General features: G+C 39.8%; 1 long non-coding RNA gene across 1 annotated transcript in view; it reads left to right on the forward strand.

The window, feature by feature from the left end:
* The first annotated feature begins 420 nt into the window (after positions 1 to 420).
* The window catches only part of LOC126640738 (uncharacterized), a 56,014-nt gene continuing 36,666 nt past the window's right edge, over positions 421 to 19,768 (forward strand). Inside the window, exon 1 of the long non-coding RNA XR_007629124.1 lies at positions 421 to 489. This is a non-coding gene — a long non-coding RNA (uncharacterized LOC126640738). The remainder of the gene's footprint in view (positions 490 to 19,768) is intronic.

Raw genomic sequence — 19,768 nt, forward strand, 5'->3', positions numbered from 1 at the left:
AATATAGCTCTGTGTGCCTGTAAAGAAGTAGAAGAAATCATTTCCACCTGATAGAGAATCTTACAGAGCTTTACTATCTGAGTAGGATGATGGCAAGTATCTATGGCAAATCCTTTAAAATCAGTAGGCATAGTTTACTTGTATTAATCTAGCATAGAGAAGTTGGCTGAAGAGATGACTGATGTACATCACTGTGATCAGTGGTTATCAAGATGTTTTGTCAACAATTCTGTGTTCTTATTTATATATTAGTATTGTCTTCTATCAAGGTAAAGTCATAGTTCAGAATCAAGGTAAATGAAAAATCCTACGACTGCTTGCAAATGAGGAACCCTCATAGATCTTATTTTATCTGTTAGCGAGATACTGTCAAGACAGTCACAGGACTGAAACTAGTGCTTATTTTTAGCAGTAGTCTTTGTTACTGAGAAAATGTGGAGATACTACAGTGATCAGCAGACCGTCAAATGGAGGGATCGCGGTATTGTGGTAAGCAAAGCCATTTAGTGATTTTCAAATGATAGTTTATAATCCAGGATCAAAAAAATTTGGGCATGGCTGCAGAACACGGTCTTTGGACATAGAGAGGTGCCTGTGTAGGTATTTCAGCAGCAACCCTCTGCAGAGAGTGGAAACTAAGGCATTGCTGGGGCGTACAAAATAGCAGGACCCTGGCGACAGCATCTCCCTTTGTGACAGTACTACTGAGCTTTGGTAGTGAACCACAGAGGTTGCTTTGAAAAAGAGAGAATGAGAAACTGAAGACAAAAGAATACTTGCATGCAAGTGATTTGAAGGCTGAAGAATATGCTCTGCAGGTGCAAATAGAAGTATCTGGGAGATGGTTTGATTGAAGTTCTGGACTGCATCAGGCAAACCATTGCCAGCCAGTTTAGGAAGGTGGTTATCCTGCTCTACTCTGTGCTGGTGTGGGCCTCACCTTGAATATTGTGTGCAGTTTGGGGCACCACAATGTAGGAAAGATATTCAGCTCTTAGAGGTGTCCAAAGGAGGGCAACAGAGGTGTTGAAAGGCCTTGAGAGGAAGCCATATGAAGAGTGGCTGAGGTCACTTGGTCTGTTCAGCCTGGAGGAGAGGAGACTGAGGGAAGACCTCATCACAGTCTACAACTTCCCTGTGAAAGGAAAAGGAGGGGCAGGCACTGATCTCTTCTCTATGGTGACCAGCGAGAGGACCGAAGGGAACAACCTGAAGTTGTATCAGGGAAGGGTTAGGTTGGATGCTTGAAAAAGGTTCTTCACCCAGAGGGTGGTTGGGCACTGGAACAGGCTCCCTAGGGAAGCAGTCACAGCACAAAACTTGTCAGAGTTCAAAAAGCATTTGAGCAGTGCTCTCAGGCACATGGTGTAACTCTTGGGGATGGTCCTGTGCAGGGCTAAGAGCTGGACTTGATAATCCTTGTGGGTCCCTTCCAACTCAGCATATTCTGTGATTCTGTGCAGTATTTCTCCATAGGAAGCACATGCCAACTATAAAAATGCACAAGGGATGAAAACAGCACAGTGAATGCTAGCAGCTGATCCTGTACAAATTTCAAGGAGGAACAACTCATTAATGAACCTTCAGGACAAGCTAGGAAGTGGACTTGTGCCCTATAAATTCTTCAAATCAAAATCCAGTGTCTTTCTGTTGGCAGGTTCATGAGTTTAGCAGGGGGACAATTGGATGAAATTTATATGTGATGTATTAGAGGGAACAACAAATAACCCAGTGGTCCCCCTAAACTTTGTGAATAGAGTGTGTGGATTTTTCTCACTAGCTAGAAGAAGTGGAAGAGGAATGATCATATCTAATCATGTTTTTTGAGAAGGTTTAACTCATTATATTGTATCACCTGAGATACTAATTTGACCAGTAATGGAAAATGGAGTCCTGGGAATCTATGCTGCTCCTGGTTCCAAGTGTGGGTTTTTTACCATCTTATTTTGCATTGATTACACTAATGGACTGGTACAGCAAGCTCTCCCACTATGTATTTTTTGAAGAGTTCACAATTAGTGAGGAGTTTTCAAGTTTTAGAAAGCTGCTGCTGTTTATTCTATATGTTTGTATTCATTCACAAACCAGCAACCAACTAATACTATATCTTATAATTTGTGGCCTTAACTAGGAAAAAAGAAATCAGCTTTAGCACCAACTCTAAGGCAGACTATGTCAACTGTGACAGAAAAATACTATTGGAGTTTACTATTTGGCAAGTCCCTTTTTATGAATTTGGTGAGCACTGCAATGATTGGTGGAATTGGTGGCAATTAATGATAACACAAGAAGACAGGAAAGAAACTGTCTTATATTTCTGTAGGTAGCTGAACCAAGTGGAGACCGACGTCTATTAAGCAGTGCCTCTACTGGAACACATCTGTCCTGGGACTTGATTCTGGGGTTGTTGCATGGTTAGTGTACCCTGCTGTCTCATGATTGTTTGGAAAACTGCAGCAAAGGGTGCGTGCTTTCAAAGTGTTTCTTGATGCATAGAGTTATATGGACAGCTGAAGAATCAGATTAATGATCTTTAACATGGACCTGAGCCTGAAAACTTCTCTGTCTGCTTCCTTTTAAGCACACTGCCATAACATTTAACCTATGCAAGGCTTGTATGACTTGTTTTTATACATGTCTGTATATATACAGTACATACACACATAGCTGCAAATAAAGATAAGCATACTCCAGCCAAAGAGGAAAACATAATAAGAATCAAGTACCTACCAAACTATACAAAATAAAATTAATTTTCAGCATGGCAGTGTGTTTCTATATAGATCATTTCTACATGTATGTGGAACTTACTTACCTGCAGTGCTGTTGTGGATATACATAAGGCCACTAAGGTGGGGTTTCCCTACATTGTTTGAGGTGTGTCTGTGTAAACAGATATGAAATGGTCACCTGAAAGCTTGAGAGTAGCAGTATAAAAACATGTTTTTCAAAAATGTCTGGAATGTTTTGTGGTCTGATATTCTGGTACATTCCATGCCACTGATTCAAAGAAATGCAAACAAACAAGAACCCCCACCATACAATTACTTACCCAGGTAAAGTTAAAGGCTTCTAAGATGTTTACATGATAAGACCGTGGAATTCATAACGGGATTTTTGAGGATAAATGTCAAAACAGTAAAATAAATGTACATATGTATATCTGTCGTATCTTCTAAAGTGTAGCTGTATGTCTGTTATGTCTTCTAAGGTGTAGCTTTATATACCATATGTGAGTATTTCACTAGGATATCACATGGCAGAACTACAGCTTCCCTGTGAACTTTTCCCTTTTTTTCCATTTGGTTTTCTATATTAGAAATGCCAAGTTCTGGTTTATCTTTATTGTCCTTGGCAGCTTTTGCAGAAAATTTTCCAAATAACATCATTTGTATCCAAAGCTTGTGATGTACTTTTCTTATTATTCTCAGTGACTGACAAAAATGGATGAAGAGTTAGGTTCCTACTCAGTGAAGCCACATGTGTTTCTCATGCACGTAAAATACATTGAAGTCAGGGGCTTAGGTAGGGTAGGAATGCAAGATATATCTGCAAGCACTCCATAGCACACCAGACATGAAGACAGCTTTTGTCTATGTGAATTATTAACACCACTGTGACCATGACAGCACATGCTGCATATATTTGTTGTGGAATACATAGGGTCTGAAGCCGCTTTTGCCATAATTTTGTCAGTGTAATCCGTGTCTGTGATTTTTAATAGGTTTCATGAAAAGTTTCGGTGTTTGGAGCAGTATCATTTTGAGGCTATAAAAAATTCACCCCACAGACCTTCAGAAATCTCTTGGCCTTCCCAAACAGCAAGAGGAAAGCAGAATCCACATCTGCTTTCTGAGACAGTTTACAACTGAACACCCTACAGTCTTTCTGTTGGGTGCTACCCATAGCACTGTGCTGATGGAGTGCTGGTATCTGGAGACCAAAGATCCCCAAAGATGTTAAATACATAACATGCACTGCCTTCTGGTAATTTTGAGTGTATAGGTTTATGTTTAAGGGCATGGTCCGTACACAATAGGCCATTGTTTGCAAAGATACTTTGGCACTGGTCTCCTCAATGTCGTAATGCCCGATTGACTAATTCCTCCACTTCATTTTAAAATTTTACTTACAATTCTGTGGCTGAGACTTCAGAGGAATGGGGCTATTTAAGTCAGTGGGTGGTCAGATTCCTGCTTTTTTATCCCATAAATTACCAATAGAAAATGCAAGAAACTTTCATAGGTGTAAGAACTGAAACCTAAATTCCTTCTTCCCAGATGAGTCTGTGAGAATACCAATTCCAGCTTCTTCCTTTCCTATTTCTGCCTAATGAATCTTGATTTTTTTGTCTCATTGTTTCAGGGTTTCTGTAGAGATTTGGAAAGGTTTTCCTCTGTGTGCCAGCAGATGTGGGTTTGCAATCTGTTATGCACAAAAAAAGGAACTAACCTTTCAAATATGGACCAAATAATGCAGAACTGAGCAGACTCATGTCTCTAGAGGCAACTCTAGATGGTTAGAAATAGATAACTCCATCTCTCAAAACTCCAGGCTTTCTTAATTTACCCTGCATAAATTTTCTCTATAAGTGGGTAAAATGGTACCCAGTGGCAGAATAATGAATTCACTGTGGGTCTCCAAAGTTTCAAGTGAGTGATGTGAAAACTAGACTATTTTCTCTCAATTTGAGACAGGTTTTTAATGTGCTTGGCATCAGTAGAAAGTATTCATGGGCCCAAATAAAGCTCCTCAGTATCTAAAACTTCATTAGTATTTGAAATATTAACCTTGAGCTCTTCTCTTTTTATATAATTTCCTAAGATTTCTTAAACAGTGTTGCAAGCTGAAAAATTTACTTACGCATTCCTGAATACACTAGCTGTGTAATGAGGTAATTGAAACTTCGTAGCACATAGCATTTAATGTAATTCCCTCATCTTATAAGATTAAATATCTAGATCTCTCTGATTGAAGCAATTATTTAAACCATCTACCTTTACGTTTACCTGAAAAAATGTTGAGAAAACATTGTGTTCGGGTTGTTTTGTTGGTTTTTTTGTCATGTGGCAACTTCTCAATTCTACCTCTTTTCCACAAGATGTTTTAAATTTGAATTATTTCTGCTAACATACTCTGAGAACAGAAAAACTCCTCAAGTTGTATAATATAAAAGCTCTGTGAGAGCTAAATGCTGTCTAAATCACTGGTTACCACTTTTGTTTTTCTCAGACCAAACTTCTTCAAACACACTTAATTATTAATATTTTACAGTGATTCAGAGAATTTGCAGGGAAGCCTAGGACATCTTTCAGCTGATTGGACCCGTATGTGAAATGTAGTCAAGACCAGACTACAAAGAACTTTCAGCATCAATCAGTAAGACAGATGAAGAGGAAGAGGAAGAGAGAGGCAGTGTTACTTGCTGATATTTGAAGTCAAGAAGTCCATGACAGAAAAGGGAAAAAAAATTTTTTTTTTTTAATTTTGTGTCAGATTTGTATGCTGATAAATATACTATATTTAAAACCAAACTGGATTGCTTTGTGATGATTAAATAAGTGTTAGAGGTAGGATGTTGACTATTACAAATTTCACATAACAGCCACCTCTCATCATGCTTTTAAAACAAGAACTAATTTGTCTCCAGCACACCCCTGAATGAATAACTTCACTGTTGTGTAAATGGTGGTAAGCTTGAAACATATAAATGAAGGGGGAAAAAAAAAAGTTCAGGATTGCATAGAAACAGTTTCCTGCCTGCTGTTCCATTGTAGTTGAAAACAGATCATATACCATCCCTTGCCTGCAGCCTACCATACAAGTTGGGTTTTTTTTAAGTCTCTTTAATTAATTTTCAAGAAGATGAGAATGTCTACAGGAAAGCCTGTGTCATAGATGAAGACTGGACTGGACAAAATCACATGAAGCATTATATAATTTAGATTTTATGCTGTTCAGCCAGTCATATCTTTCCTGTCCTTTGAGAGAGATCTATTTTGAAAGGGCTATTTTAAGTTCAAAAATCTATGCCTTGCTTTTACTCAGGGTTTTATATCCTGTCCTTCTGTGTGTGTGTGTGTAAGACATTACTTTATTAATTGCAAAGAAAACATCCTTTAGGGATTAGACGAAACCTTTTCTTTTGCAATCAGTGAGAGGACATTTCAGATGACATCCAGTGATATTTATAATATGGCTTTTGCTGGTCTAAGTTCTCATCTATTCTGCTCCCAAGCAAGAATAATATTCTGGCAAAAGTAGACCCTACCTCTGTCACAAGACAGATGATGGAATAAAGGGACTACCTGGCTAAGTCCTGGAACTGTAGGTGATATGGAAAGCTTTGGTTAAGCTCTAGAGAGGGCAAAAGCTTTGGTGGTACATGTCTCATTTCTGCTAAGAGGGTTTTGCAGGATAGTTTAGCAAGTGAATCTACTCAAGGCTAGGCAAGGCCAGTAGCCTGGGCTCTGTACCCTTGTCTTGGCTTGAAGTGTATAGAGAGTAACTAGGATTGTGAAGGGGTATTGCTACATTGGCATGGTACTACCTTCAGCTCAATGAAAGCTTTGTCTCAGAAGAATTTACTAATGGGCAAAGACTGGTCTGATATGCCAATACTGCTTCCAGTTTGTGTGTGTGCTCTGACTCTCTGCAAGATGTTTCACTGCATGGTGGTAAGCTGTGTCTCTGACACGTGGGCAGTTGCCACATCCCTGTCATCCTCTTTTAGTTTTTGTCCCTGTCTTGAGAAATGGAATTTTCAACCAGAAGACAGTATTTTGCTTGAGCTGACTTGCTATTAAAAGCTTTATGGGGTTTTGCAGCAAAAGTTGACTTCATATCCGGATGTAGTGGATGTCCTGGAATGATGGAAAGACAGAGAGGTGAAAAACTAGCTCACTCTGACCATAGTTACTTCTGTTCATATGGAGATTGTGTATGGATTAAGAGGGTCTTTATATCAAAATTAATGTGTACCAAAAGAGTAAAATGAAAGACTATGGGGAATTTGAAATCAAGGCAGAACTGTTGTAGAAATTCAAGACTATTGTGCAGTTGATTTCAGTGGAATTAGCTCTGTACCTTTTGTATATGGGTTACAGTAAGTCCAGCTGCCAAGGCATGCACTTAGCCTTAAGGACATAAGTTGTCCTACTGACATGGCATATTTGTGCAGCTGAAGCTGAACACATTCCCCAGGCTTTGTCAAGACACAACTTTACCAGGCAATCTGTACACCAAGAAAAATATGGTTTCCCAGCATAGGAATTAAACCCTCAACCAGAAAGTGGCTACTGGGGGCCCAAGTTCTGCTTAGTTTTATGAACAGTGGTGTTATATTGGCTTAGGTAGCTCCCGTCCTTCTGTCATTTTGTGGGTTTGGTTTTTGTGTCTTTCCACCACAGTTTGCTACTCTTTTAGTATGTGCAGCTATAACTGCTTGTGGGGCTACCTGGAAAACTGGGTAACTGAAGTGATCCAGGAGAAAAATACTGCTCCAGAGTGAGACCTTCTTCACATCTTTTTTTGATATTTTGCCCTGTAAAGCCACCATATTAATGCCCATATAGCTCCTTAAAAGCCACCATGTAAATTATAATTATTTTAAAAATTTGTTTTAAAATCTAATTGGCAATAGAACTGAGACTCCTCAGAGAAACTACACCTATGCTGCAGTAAGAAGTATCTGTAATCATACTCCAAAGAGGACAGCTGTATCATTCTACCCTGAGGATAAACTTGACCCATTTCCTTTAACAGAGACAAAGCTTTTGTACCCTTATTTATTTGGATTTAGGACTAGAACAACTTGCACCCAAGAGACATGGGCTTTAAGTCTGTAGACTCAAGTTTTCCATGGCTTTTCTGCCTTGCATTTCTTCTGCCTAAGCATAGAAGGCGCTCTTACACTGTCGTCTGCAGCTGGGAAAAGCTGTACGTAGAGCAACATGTTGTCTGAACTGTTGATTTAGACCGAATAAAGCAGCCAATGTCCTACCCCAGGCCATAAAGCAAAGCTGATAACAAATAAGCAAACACATTAATCTGTATTTCTGCAAAGGTAAACACCTTTCTGCAAAGGTAAATAAAGTTATTTGCATTTAGAGAAAGAAAAAGTCCATAGAGACACACCGTGGTAAAAAGCTTGAGAAGCTCTAAACCATGATGTTTTATCCATGTAAGATCTCTTCTCAAGATCCGTCTGATATCTGGAGATTTACACAAGTCTTCCTCAAAGGCAAAACTACCTTTCCTAAGTAGACTTCTTAGGTACAGGTGTTTCAGAATAGCCTTTGTATTGTATGAAATCCTGCCAATCAATTCAAATAGGCTGTGTTTTCAGCTGTCCAAACTGGATCCTTGCACTGGTTTGAATTGTCTATCCTCCCCTCCCCTTCCCTTCCCTTCCCATCGCCCTCATTAATCCCTTATTCCCAGCTCTTCAAAGACAAGGTTTACATTTTGCTTTGTAGGCTTCACCTCTGGTTTCTCTCAGGACTAGATGTGAAGGTAAGATTGTATCTAATATCCCATCCACATGGAGGAAAATCTGAACATCTGTGGGACTTGGCACCAAGAACAGCTATAAACAGAAGAGTCGTTCTGCACACTAGTGAGCTATATCATTGAACACCATCAGAACCTGGCAGAGAAGTAATGGAAAATGAATTAAGTGTAATTCTGCCTTTCCATGGCTTGTCATTATGTTTTTTCATCAGAGAACATTAGGCAAGTTTAGCATATTTTTTACTTTACTCCACAGTTGCTTGATAATAACAGGGGCATGCTCAGGTATACTGTTTTTTTCTGGTTTGCTCTCCTTATTTTTTAGGGAACAAAGAATCTAATGCACAGATGGGCATCTTGGGGCATATCAAGTATATGTTCCTCTTTGGACCATTAAATCTTTGTACATGTATTTGGAACCTTTGAAAAGAAAGTGGTGAATAAGATAATGAGCAGTTGAACAAAATATTCAGAGAGAAGCTGCTTGTGCAATGAATACAGATCTATGTAAATGAGAAGGGGAACAATACAGAAGAACAAAACAAATGAATCTACCACAGAAAGACAGTGTTACGATTATGCTAATGAGAAATATCACAAAGGAATTCCTACGCTATTTTCTGGTAAGATAAGTCAAAATGGACCTCACTCCTTCAGCACTACTGAAGTGAGGCAATTTTCTTGTATGGTTAAATATTTTTATTGTTACCAAGTGAGGAAATGATAACATGGGTATAATCTCTTGCACTCTAACAAAACTATTGGAGTACAATTTAGAAAGAAGTTCTTTACGGAGAGAGTGATCAGGCATTGGAATGGCCTGCCCAGAGAGGTGGTGAATTCACCGTCCCTGGAGGTTTTTAAGATGAGGTTGGATGTGGCACTGGATGTGCTCTAGTAATCACAGTGGGGTTAGATCAAGGGTTGGACTTGATGATCTTGGAGGTCTCTTCCAACCCAGTTAATTCTATGATTCTAACAGAAAGTGCGACCTAAGCATAGCTTGATTTTTTCTAATATTTTCAGATCTTTCAACTTCTTTTCCCAAAATGTGAGATGAAGACATACTTCTTTATAAAGCAAGAAACCCAAACACATTCATATTTGTTCATATGACTCTAAGAGCTGGTGTTATCACAGAAAAAGTACATCATGGGATCCATAACAGCATTTGCAAAGCTTGGTCACACTGGGTCATGTGAAGCTGTGGCTGTTGAGGGTAGAGGAAGCTGCCTGGCTGTCAGTATCGTCAACTTTTTATTACAGTAAAAGGTTTTAGCAAAATACTCTGAATTTATTAATAATTCTCTGCTACTGGAAAAGGTCATCTCTACAAGTGCTACACTCCTATTCCTATGGAATTCATAAAGCAGAAAGCTTTAATGTTCATCAGAGGTCCTGGAATTATTCATCTTCTTCTGACAGGCTTAGAGGGAAAAGACTTCCACTGCTGCGTGATACGGACACATTACTTTCTGGCTCCATTTCAGTAACTGGATCTGTGCTCAGTGGCTGATTTGCCTCTTCATCCAGCGTTGTGTCTTGTGCATGTTCATCACATGATGTTGCTGACTTGTTTTTCATCCTGTCTCCTTGACAAGGAGAGTAAAAACCCATATCCAACAAAGAGATACTATTTTTTTTTCTCCATGTTCAGTGGCTGCAAAGGATGCTGTCCACTGTGAGGCTTCATGTGCTTGGGACTGAAAGAGTAGGAGAATTTTTTCACTCTTCAGCTGTGTGTCTATTTACACTCTTTGCAAGGGATGGGACAATGAACTGGACCCATCTCTATTTCCATGCAAGGAACAGTTGAAGATATTTGGGCCTCCCAGGAAACAAAAGCTGAGTCTGGTGGAGAAAAATGCTGCCTGCAGCACTAGCATGAAGGGTAGACATTTGGCTCCAGACAGGCGGCACAGGTTAATGTGACTAAAACATCCTGAAATGCTATGGGAAATTCTGCTCAGCAGCAGGGAGGCAATGGCAGTCATCTCTGACCTATAAACAGGATGAGGGAGCAGCAGCAGCAAACTGGAGAGACAGTCGCTGGCGCTATGCTGACAGTCAGACACATAAACAAAGTGAGGGAGGAAGCTCTGTTTATATCTGGAAAAGAAACCCCAAACTATAGGATGCAAATGATGGACATACATGGCTATAAATAGCTACAAAAGCATAATGTGACTTAAAAGATCTAGTAGTGTCATGAAGACTCCATGCAAAATGGACTGCATAAACCTACTATTTTTTTTGAAAGTGATGCACTTTTTTTCCCAAGTTTACTACTACCTATTATACTTTAACTGGGCTTTTTAAATAAGGAGGAGAAAATTCACACCAATTAAATAATAACCTTGTGTTCTTTTATAAAAATGAAATGGCTAAAAAAAACGTTAGGAGGCTGACAGACTTTTCAGTCAGTTGTCTAGGAGACCCAGTCACCAGTAGTTTTGTGTTTGGGTATGAAATTGTGTTTTATTAGATTAATAATAATATTTTGGAAGCCAAAGGGTAAGGACAACATAGCAATACTTGGTTGAGCTTTTGACTGTGTTCTCAGGGTTTGGGGATATTAATCAGAAGGCAAGTAAGAGTGTCATTCCCCATGTGTTATTCTGCCAGAGGAAATGTGGATGAGAAAGAACCTGTATGCAACCACTCCAAAGTGCAGATAAATATCTTCTTTCTCCTTACTACACAGTTAGTTAGGAAGCTTCAACTTCAGCTTTTGCTAGACTACCAGACTTAGTTCACTGTGTTTTTGCACCAGCTGTGGTAGTTAAGAAGGTTGTGAGCAATAATAGGTAGAGATGCTTTTTTCTACTGAACTGGAAATGGTGATATAATATTGACAAGGTAAATAAGCATTTGTGGAAGTGGTCATTTGTTTCTTACTGGAATTATTTACCTGCCATAAAAGAATTGTTTTTTAAAAATAATTACTGGGGATAAGATGCCTTCTGACACTTTTTTACCAGAAAACAGTTCTGTGACCTTTGAGGAATTTTGTCCAGTGGTGTTGCTATTGGTTGCTCTGCTTGTAGATTTTAATTTTCCATTTTCATTTGTAATACTCAAGCTGCTTTTACAATGGCCTTTCTGGCTTTTCTGGAAAAAAAAAAAAAAAGAGCATTATTGTTTATACACACAACATACAAACCTGTGTTTAATACTTTCTGGTGTTGTGTGCAGACATGGATACGTAAAGAACAAATGAAATTTGTCTCTAAGCGTCAAGGAGAGGTAAAGCTTTTCATGCCCTCAAGTCACCTGGCCTATTAGATATTGCATAACAGCTTCAGTTTCATTCAGGGTGGCATTGTAATTTCCAGTTTCACTGTCTGCCTCATTTCTTTCACAGCAGGGCATGCTGTGCTTTCTGCATTGTGCAACTTCCACAATCAAGTTTCTTTATTAAGGTTCAGAGAGGAAATGTCAGAACCTTTGAAGCAACGAGCTTCTCCATCCTACAAATGCCCTCAGCCTGTCAATTCTTTCTTTCATGGTTGCTGAATCAGGCTAGGAAGAAGTAAGATTTTCATTGTTAGGTCTCCACAGGAGTTGTTTAAACCCAAAAAATTAATGTTAAGTTAATGTTCTTTTTTTACAACTGTCTTCTATCTAACTGGAGGGGAGTGTTTTGCTCTGTCCCGCTGGCAGTTATGTGCTCTGCAATGCAGTCATTGTTGTGTAAGCCTCCTCCCTTAGCTCAGGAGTGTTTGCGCTCAAGTGCTGTATTCCTTACAACATTCAAGGGACCAAGGCTTAGGCTAGGAAGTGGAAGACCACCACCACAAGCACCATTGTTACTTGACATGTAACTGTTTCAGCTGCAATTTCCAACTCTAACATCCTCTGGAGTTTTCTGCATTTTGCTGAGTATGAAGGTGATAGTTTAGTGGCATTTGTGCTGGAACATGAGTAGCATGTGACAAGTTTAGGGGGAAGTTTATCAAAGACACAGATTGACAGGCATTTCCCTACTGTGAAGTGCTGAACTTTGAGGGTGGTGCACCAAGTCCCTGCTTGTGACTTTTGGGACTGAACTTTTCTGGTCTAATAAATATTCAATTGGTCTATGTAAAGTGCAATTACTTCAGGGAGAGCTGGCCTTTTATGTCTGTTTCGAGCATTCACCAGAGGTATGCAATCTTAGACATATTCAGGCTGAGGAAGACCCTAAGTCTAAGTCCTTCTCAGATTGAGTAGGGGTCCTTGTGGGTTCACTTTGAAAACACTTACATGTTGGGTTTCTGCCCTATTACAACAATTTAGGGAGCTAAAGGGTTCTTTAAACACAGGTAGTTTTGTATCTTGACCTTGCTTTGATTTTTAGATATCTGGAGAATTTGACTGCTAGAGATGTAGGAAGTGGGTGGAAGAAGAGTTGGGGACTTCAAATGCCTCCAAGTCTGAGGCATAAGGCCTTGAGGAGACAAGACAACAGATAGACCCTTTTGTAGTTTCAGTGCAGGGTGAAAAAAAAGTCACGTACTTCATCCCTTCATGATTAACACGGGAAAACTGCCTCGCTAAACTGCACACTCTCCTATAGCTATTTCTGAGGCAAAGCAGACAAACATGAAAGAGCAGAAACAATGGAAACTACAACAACTGAATAAATTTTATTGGGACACAAGACCTGGTTCAGATTTACCCCACCCTTAAATCCCTCAGCTTTCATCCTGATCCTCTTCCGTTTTTTTCACCTAGCAGAGCCCCAGCTGTATGGGGTAAGACAGAGCAGCAAGCTGCACACATGGAAATGCATCAAGTCACACATCAGCTTTTGCTGCAGAATTGCCAAGTAATGTTTAATTGTCAAAAAACTCTTAACTGCAAAGGCATTAGCGTAAGTACAGTTCCTTATTCTGACACTGACACTTGCCTAGGTGTTTAATGATTGTAGGCATAGGAAGGTGTTTCTATGTCACAGGAAGCATTTAAAATCCTGACAAAAATTAAACCAAAGAATGTGACATTAAAAAAAAAAAAAAACAAACCAACCAACCAAACAAAAAAACCCCCATAATTTAGGAACTACCAGCTTGTTCTGTGAGTCTTTGATTCAAGCTTTAGTCTCCAAGTTAACAAAGCCATAGTTCAAAATTTGCTTGCCATTTCTTTCTAAGTGTGAAGTATTCATGACCAAATTGCCTTATATATATTATAAACTTGGCGTATCTCATTTTGTAAGATCAAGCTTCCTCAGAAATCTATTTTCTACTGCTTTCTGTAAATATAATGTTGTTAGCCAGTCTCCTTTGCCACAAAAATCTACTCTTTTAATGCATATTGAAACTATTAGGATAAAATAGGAAACCAGCTGGTTTTTTTCTCAGAGCAGCTGAAGGAGAATTGAGGTGATTATTGTTGATCTTAGTCTCATTTTAATGTAGATTTCACACCTTCTGATTAAAAAAGTATGAAAGGCATCTTAAAAGATCTAGCAGGTGGCACTTTACAGCTTCCAAGTTTCCTGAACTAGGAGATTCTCTGAAGTGACCGAAGTAGTAGAGGGATATCACTGACTGTAGTAAATCTAACTCACAACAATCACTTAATGCAAATTCAGTTACTTTATATAACTGTGCTAAAACAATTCAGAACTGATTAGCTGTAACATTCTTTCTCCTTTGGTCAGCAACGGCATGATTTTTTTTTGTTAAATAGGGAATGCATGTATGTGTATTGCTATGTGACAGCAGAAAATTGCATTCTGTCACTGTGAATATCTGTTGTCTGGCTTTTTTTGCCTCATGTGCAGTAGTTTTTTTCCATAGTCTATTGACTATTTTCAAAAACCAAAGATAAAACCAGAGTGGTTTTGTTAGACACGTCTTGCTGCAAAGAAGGCTAGTGTTATCCTGAGCTGAATTATGAAGAGTGTTGCCAGCGCATCAAGGGATGTGATCCTGGCCCTCTACTCAGCGCTGGTGAGTCCATATCTGGAGCGCTGGGTGCAGTTCTGGGGTCCCTACTGTAGAAGAGACACTGACATGCTGGAGAGAGTCCACTGAAGGGCTGCAAAGTTAATTAAGGAATGAGAGCATTTCTCCTACGATGAAAGGCTGGGAGAGCTGAGGCTGTTCAGACTACAGAGAGCAAGCTCAATGGGACCTTATCAATGTATATTGATACCTGAAGGAGGATGTAAAAGAGGATGGAGCCAGGCTGTATTCAGTGGTGACCAGTGAGAGAACAAGAAGCAATGGGTAGAAACTGAAATACAGGAGGTGTCATCTGAACATCAGGAAACATTTTTCTAGTCTGAAGGTGACTGAGCACTGGCACATATTGGTCAGAGAGATTGTGGAGTCTCCATTGGCAAAGATATTAAAAAACATTTGGACATGGTGTAACTGACCCTGCTTGAGCAGGTGACCTCCTGAGGTCTTTTCCAACCTCAGTCATTCTGTGATTCTGCCTTCAGTAAGGCTAAAGGAACCAGTGAAAGAGCAGAAACTGTATTTTACATCTTCAGTGAGGTAAGCAAGCAGTCATATTGGGTAAAAGTTGAAAGAACTCAGTTTATCATCTGTTTGCATGAATACATGGGCATCAAATTTAAAAAAAAAATTGTCTTTTCTTTCTTTCTTTCTTTCTTTCTTTCTTTCTTTCTTTCTTTCTTTCTTTCTTTCTTTCTTTCTTTCTTTCTTTCTTTCTTTCTTTCTTTCTTTCTTTCTTTCTTTCTTTCTTTCTTTCTTTCTTTTTCTTTCTTTCTTTCTTTCTTTCTTTCTTTCCCTCTTACTTTCTCTTCTGCTTCACTCCCTCTCTGTCTCCCTCTACCTCTATCTTTTTATGTATGTTGAGGAGAAAGTTCAGAAAAGTTTCCTGACACTTCATCAGACAAATCACAGGGAGAATCTACTGGCCTTCTTTTCCCTGTTTCACTGCGACCTGATATTTATCTCCTCTCAGACTCGGTTGTACTGTCCCATGGAGGCCATAGTTAACTTTGGCAGACATTGTATCAGTGACTCAGTCTGCCCTGGCCATAGATCAGACTAGACACAGAAATGTCAGGCCCCCAAATTTGAAATGATAAAATGATGAAAATGGAGAAAGGAAAAGGGTTAAAAATATTTATTCTGAGTAGGAGTCAGAGAAGCCTCTGACCTTGGTCTCTTTGCTTACTGAAGAGGACACTGTCCTCAACTCTATTATAAGATACAGATGAAATGCAATGTAAAAGTGATTCCAAATATCTGTTGCCAGGAAGCAGATGACATACTAAATTGCTCAGTAGATTGAGTGCTTAATTCAGCGATTTCCTGCTGCAGGAGTTGCCAGTATACAGCCATTTTGTCTTTTTTGGCAAGGCGGCTGCTTTTGGACGGCTGTCTCCAGTAGTCTTTCCTATGCTTCCTGTTGTAGGAAGGCCTGTTTCCTGCCACTAGATTCCTGATTAGGTTCTGCACTATTTTAGTCTGCAAAATGCCTGTGTAGAGGGTTGCTTCTCTGCATTTGATACTGATTTGTGGGAAGTGAAGCCAGATCACAGTCTGTCCACAATAGAGCATCCAAATCCTTTGAGAAATCTAAAAAAACAGTGCTGTAGCTAAACTGAAAAGAACTGATGCTTAATGTACTATTCAGAGGTACAATGCAGATCCAGTTATTTATTTTTGTTGTGAAGTTTCACTCTGTTTGTTTCTTTTCATGTTGGAAACCAGGGCCTATCAGCTGCACACTGCCTTTTTTTAAAGTGTCTCTCAAGATTAGTTATCTGCCTAGTTTAGAGGATCTCCTGGTCCAGATTCTTTGTACTTCTGTAGGGATAGAGATGTTTTCTGTCTTCTACTTAGTATATTGTAGACTTAGATTTTTGGCTCTGCTGGTGGTGGGGGTGGGAATACAGTCCTGAAATAACTGGGAAGATTTTGCAGCTATATGATTAACTTCTTTTGACATGGGAGTGAGTGTGTGCTCAAAGTCTGCTACTAAGAAGGAATAAAAGGCCTTTTATTCATCTCCTTAAGCCACAGTACTAAGGTCCTAATCTAGGTCTGAACAAGCTATGAGATATTATTGCTCAAGTCTCCAGGATATTTCTACTACAGAGTTACAAATGCCAAGAAATGAAAGAAAGTTTTGTCCTGACTGCTATTGGTAACATTGACATAGCAGAGGACATGTAAAAACCTAAATAATTTACTTTGAAATATTGTTTCATTCATACATTTTGTTAGTACTCTTTACTTCCCGTGTTGGAAAGTTTCTTACATGCCTGGCCACTGGTTCCCAATTGCTGCATCGTAACTGGTAGGATAAGGGCCCTTGAATTCAAAGGCAGAAAGAAGGTAGTTCAAGAGGTTTTTTGTTTCTCTTATGAGTTGCTCTTCACTCTACATCCTTCTTCTGTATGCCATCATGCAATACCTGTTGTTTGCTCTTGACCTCATGTTTTCCATAGTTAGGTTTGAGGGATGTAGGTGCTGCCTTCAGGACACTGGAGTTCATGTTAACCTAGCTTTACAGTGAGAGAAAGCAGTGTGCTGTTTCCCCTGGGTCGCAGCATAGGGCATTCTTCCTTTAGATCCTTTCTTTCTTCCAACCATTCACCTTTATTTTTTGTTTGTTTTCATAGGATCATAGAATCATTAAGGTTGGAAAAGGACCTCCAAGATCGTTGAGCCCAGCCTTTGACCAAACACCAGTGTGTCAACTAAACCATAGCACTAAGTGCCATGTCCAGTCATTTCTTGAACGCTTTCAGGGATAGTAACTCCACCACCATCCCTGGACAGCCTGTTCCAATGCTTAACCATTCTTTCGGTGAAGAAATTCCTCCTGATGTACAACCTGAGCCTCCCCTGGCATAGCCTGAGGACATTTCCTCTTGTCTTGTCACTAGTTGCCTGGGAGAAGACACTTATCCCCACCTGGCTACAACCTCCTTTCAGGTATTTGTAAAGCCTGATAAGGTCTCTCCTGAGCTTCCTTTTCTCCAGGCTAAACAATTCAAGATCCCTCAGCTGCTCCTCATATGACTTATGCTCTAGACCCTTAACCAACTCAGTTGTCCTTCTCTGGACTTGCTCCAGCAACTCAATGTCTTTCTTATAGTAACGGGCCCAGAACTGAACACAGGATTCCATGTGTGGCATCACCAGTGCTGAGTACAGGGGAACAATCACTGCCTTGGTCCTGTTGGCCACACTATTCCTGATACAGGCCAGGATACCATTGGCCTTCTTGGCCACCTGGGCATACTGCTGGCTCACGTTCTTCTGGCTGTCAACCAGCACATCCAGGTCCTTTTTCAACAGGGGCCACTTTTCAACTGCTCTATCCCCAGCCTGTAGAGCTGCATGGGGTTGCTGTGACTTAAAGGCAGGACCCAGTACTTGGCCTTGGCCCATTGATCCAACCTGTCCAGATCCTTCTGCAGAGCCCTCCTGTCCTCCAGTAGATCAACACTCCCAGCAAGCTTAGTGTTAACTGCAAAATCACTAAGGATGTACTCAATCCCCTTGTTCAAATAATTAAACAGGGTTAGCCCCAATACTGTTTTCTCTTTAATATTTTTCTTTATCCTCCTACTGAGAATCCCAACCTCCTTTTCCTTTGCCATTCTTCATCTTTCTTCACTTTCTAGGTCAGATAATGAAAGAATATAATTCTTTCTTGGTGCAAGTTTACATGAAACATTTTTTAATTTTCTTCAGAAAAATATGAGGAAGTTAACCCCAGCAGTCCTTATCTGGTATTTTAATAAATGAGAAACTTAAGCAGAGGCCAGGAAATTTAAAGTTAATTTAACACTGATCCAGACTGTGGCGTCTGTGTGAAAGTGGTGCTGTTCTGTGGCCCTGTGGTGGAGTCCTGCCTTCATTTTAGCTCTCCTGAACCCTTAATTTGTCTTCTGTAGCATTGCTGTGACTTAGGGATTTTTTTGTTGTTATTGTTTAAATATATGTGTTGGCTCTTGCATGCCTTTGTTATTCCACCTCACTTTTGTTAGGAAACAATTAGATTGTATTTCATCAGGGTCTACTGTAGTCACAGTCTGAGAAACCCTGAGGTTGTGTCATGAGCACACAGACATACACACACACAACACACACACTCAGAAATTTGTACTAGCTGGCAGGCTGCAGCCTTGTGGTTTTTCTCCACAAATCCAAGCCTGTTTCTGCTGTTGCATTTGCAGCTGTCTGGGGGCAACATGACCTGGACAGCCAATAGCAGGTGTTCTCAGCTAGTCTGTGATGGTCTTTTAGTGAAAAATATTGTTTAAGTAATGTAAATGAAATATTCATACATTAGAGGATCTGAGTGTATATTCTTCTAGGATAAGATTCCTTGCAGAAAGAGCTTAATGTTTTATGCAGTAAATTACTCCAGGAACAAGGTAAACAACAACTCCCTTTGCCATATATTATAGCCTAGACCCTAATACACTGTATATGAAGAATACATTAGAACTTCTGCATTAATTTTGGTATTTGGAAGAGCAGATCCAAAAAAGGGGTTTTGGCTGTAAAGTCTCAGGTCAGCTGCAGAAGATAGGGCATACACTTTTTTGAGTTACCAATGTGCTGTTACCATACACGCATCAGGGTAAGTGTCATGCCAGCAGAGCCTCCTGTTGTCTAGTTGGTCTGCCCTATACTGTCTGAAGAAGGTCTGGATGAGATTAGTGGCATTAAGACATTTCTCTTTCAAACTGTACAAGTGTCAGGGAGGTCAGAGGACTTCAAATTCACTGATAAATAAAACCAACAGAAGGAGCCAAAACTAAAAGAAGCAAAGAGTGAAGGGCCAAAACTACTTATCTGGCTTGGGAAAAGGGTATTGTGAAGAAGGTAATTATTCTTACTTGCCAGATAGGAAGGAGGCAGCAGGGTAAAATTGCTGAAATGGCTTAGTCAAACTGTGAGAGGAAAAATACAGGCTCTTGAGTCAGCTGAGTGCTCTTGCTTGGGAGTACAGTCCTATGCTAAGCGCCAATCAATATTTTCTGTTTGCTACCTTTGTATGCCTGTCTAATCTCTGCTGGTATCTGAAGTTTGGCTTCCATCTCCCCTCCCATCCGTCTCTATTAACGTCACCAGCATCCACCTGCAGCTATGTAAATGTTAGTTCTAGCAGCAGTGCACTCTTTACAGTAAACAGCAAACTACCTGGCTGTCTCTGCAGAAAATGTTAATCAGAAATGCTTTAGGAATTATGGATTGGATCCTCTGGTGCAGGAAAATGGATTAGTGGCTGCCTCCTAGGTGACCCATGACAATACAGTCTGATAAGA

This window comes from Myiozetetes cayanensis, unplaced genomic scaffold (assembly GCF_022539395.1).
Source record: "Myiozetetes cayanensis isolate MyiCay16 unplaced genomic scaffold, myiCay2020 scf2-11, whole genome shotgun sequence".
In the NCBI taxonomy this organism is placed as follows: Eukaryota; Metazoa; Chordata; class Aves; order Passeriformes; family Tyrannidae; genus Myiozetetes; species Myiozetetes cayanensis.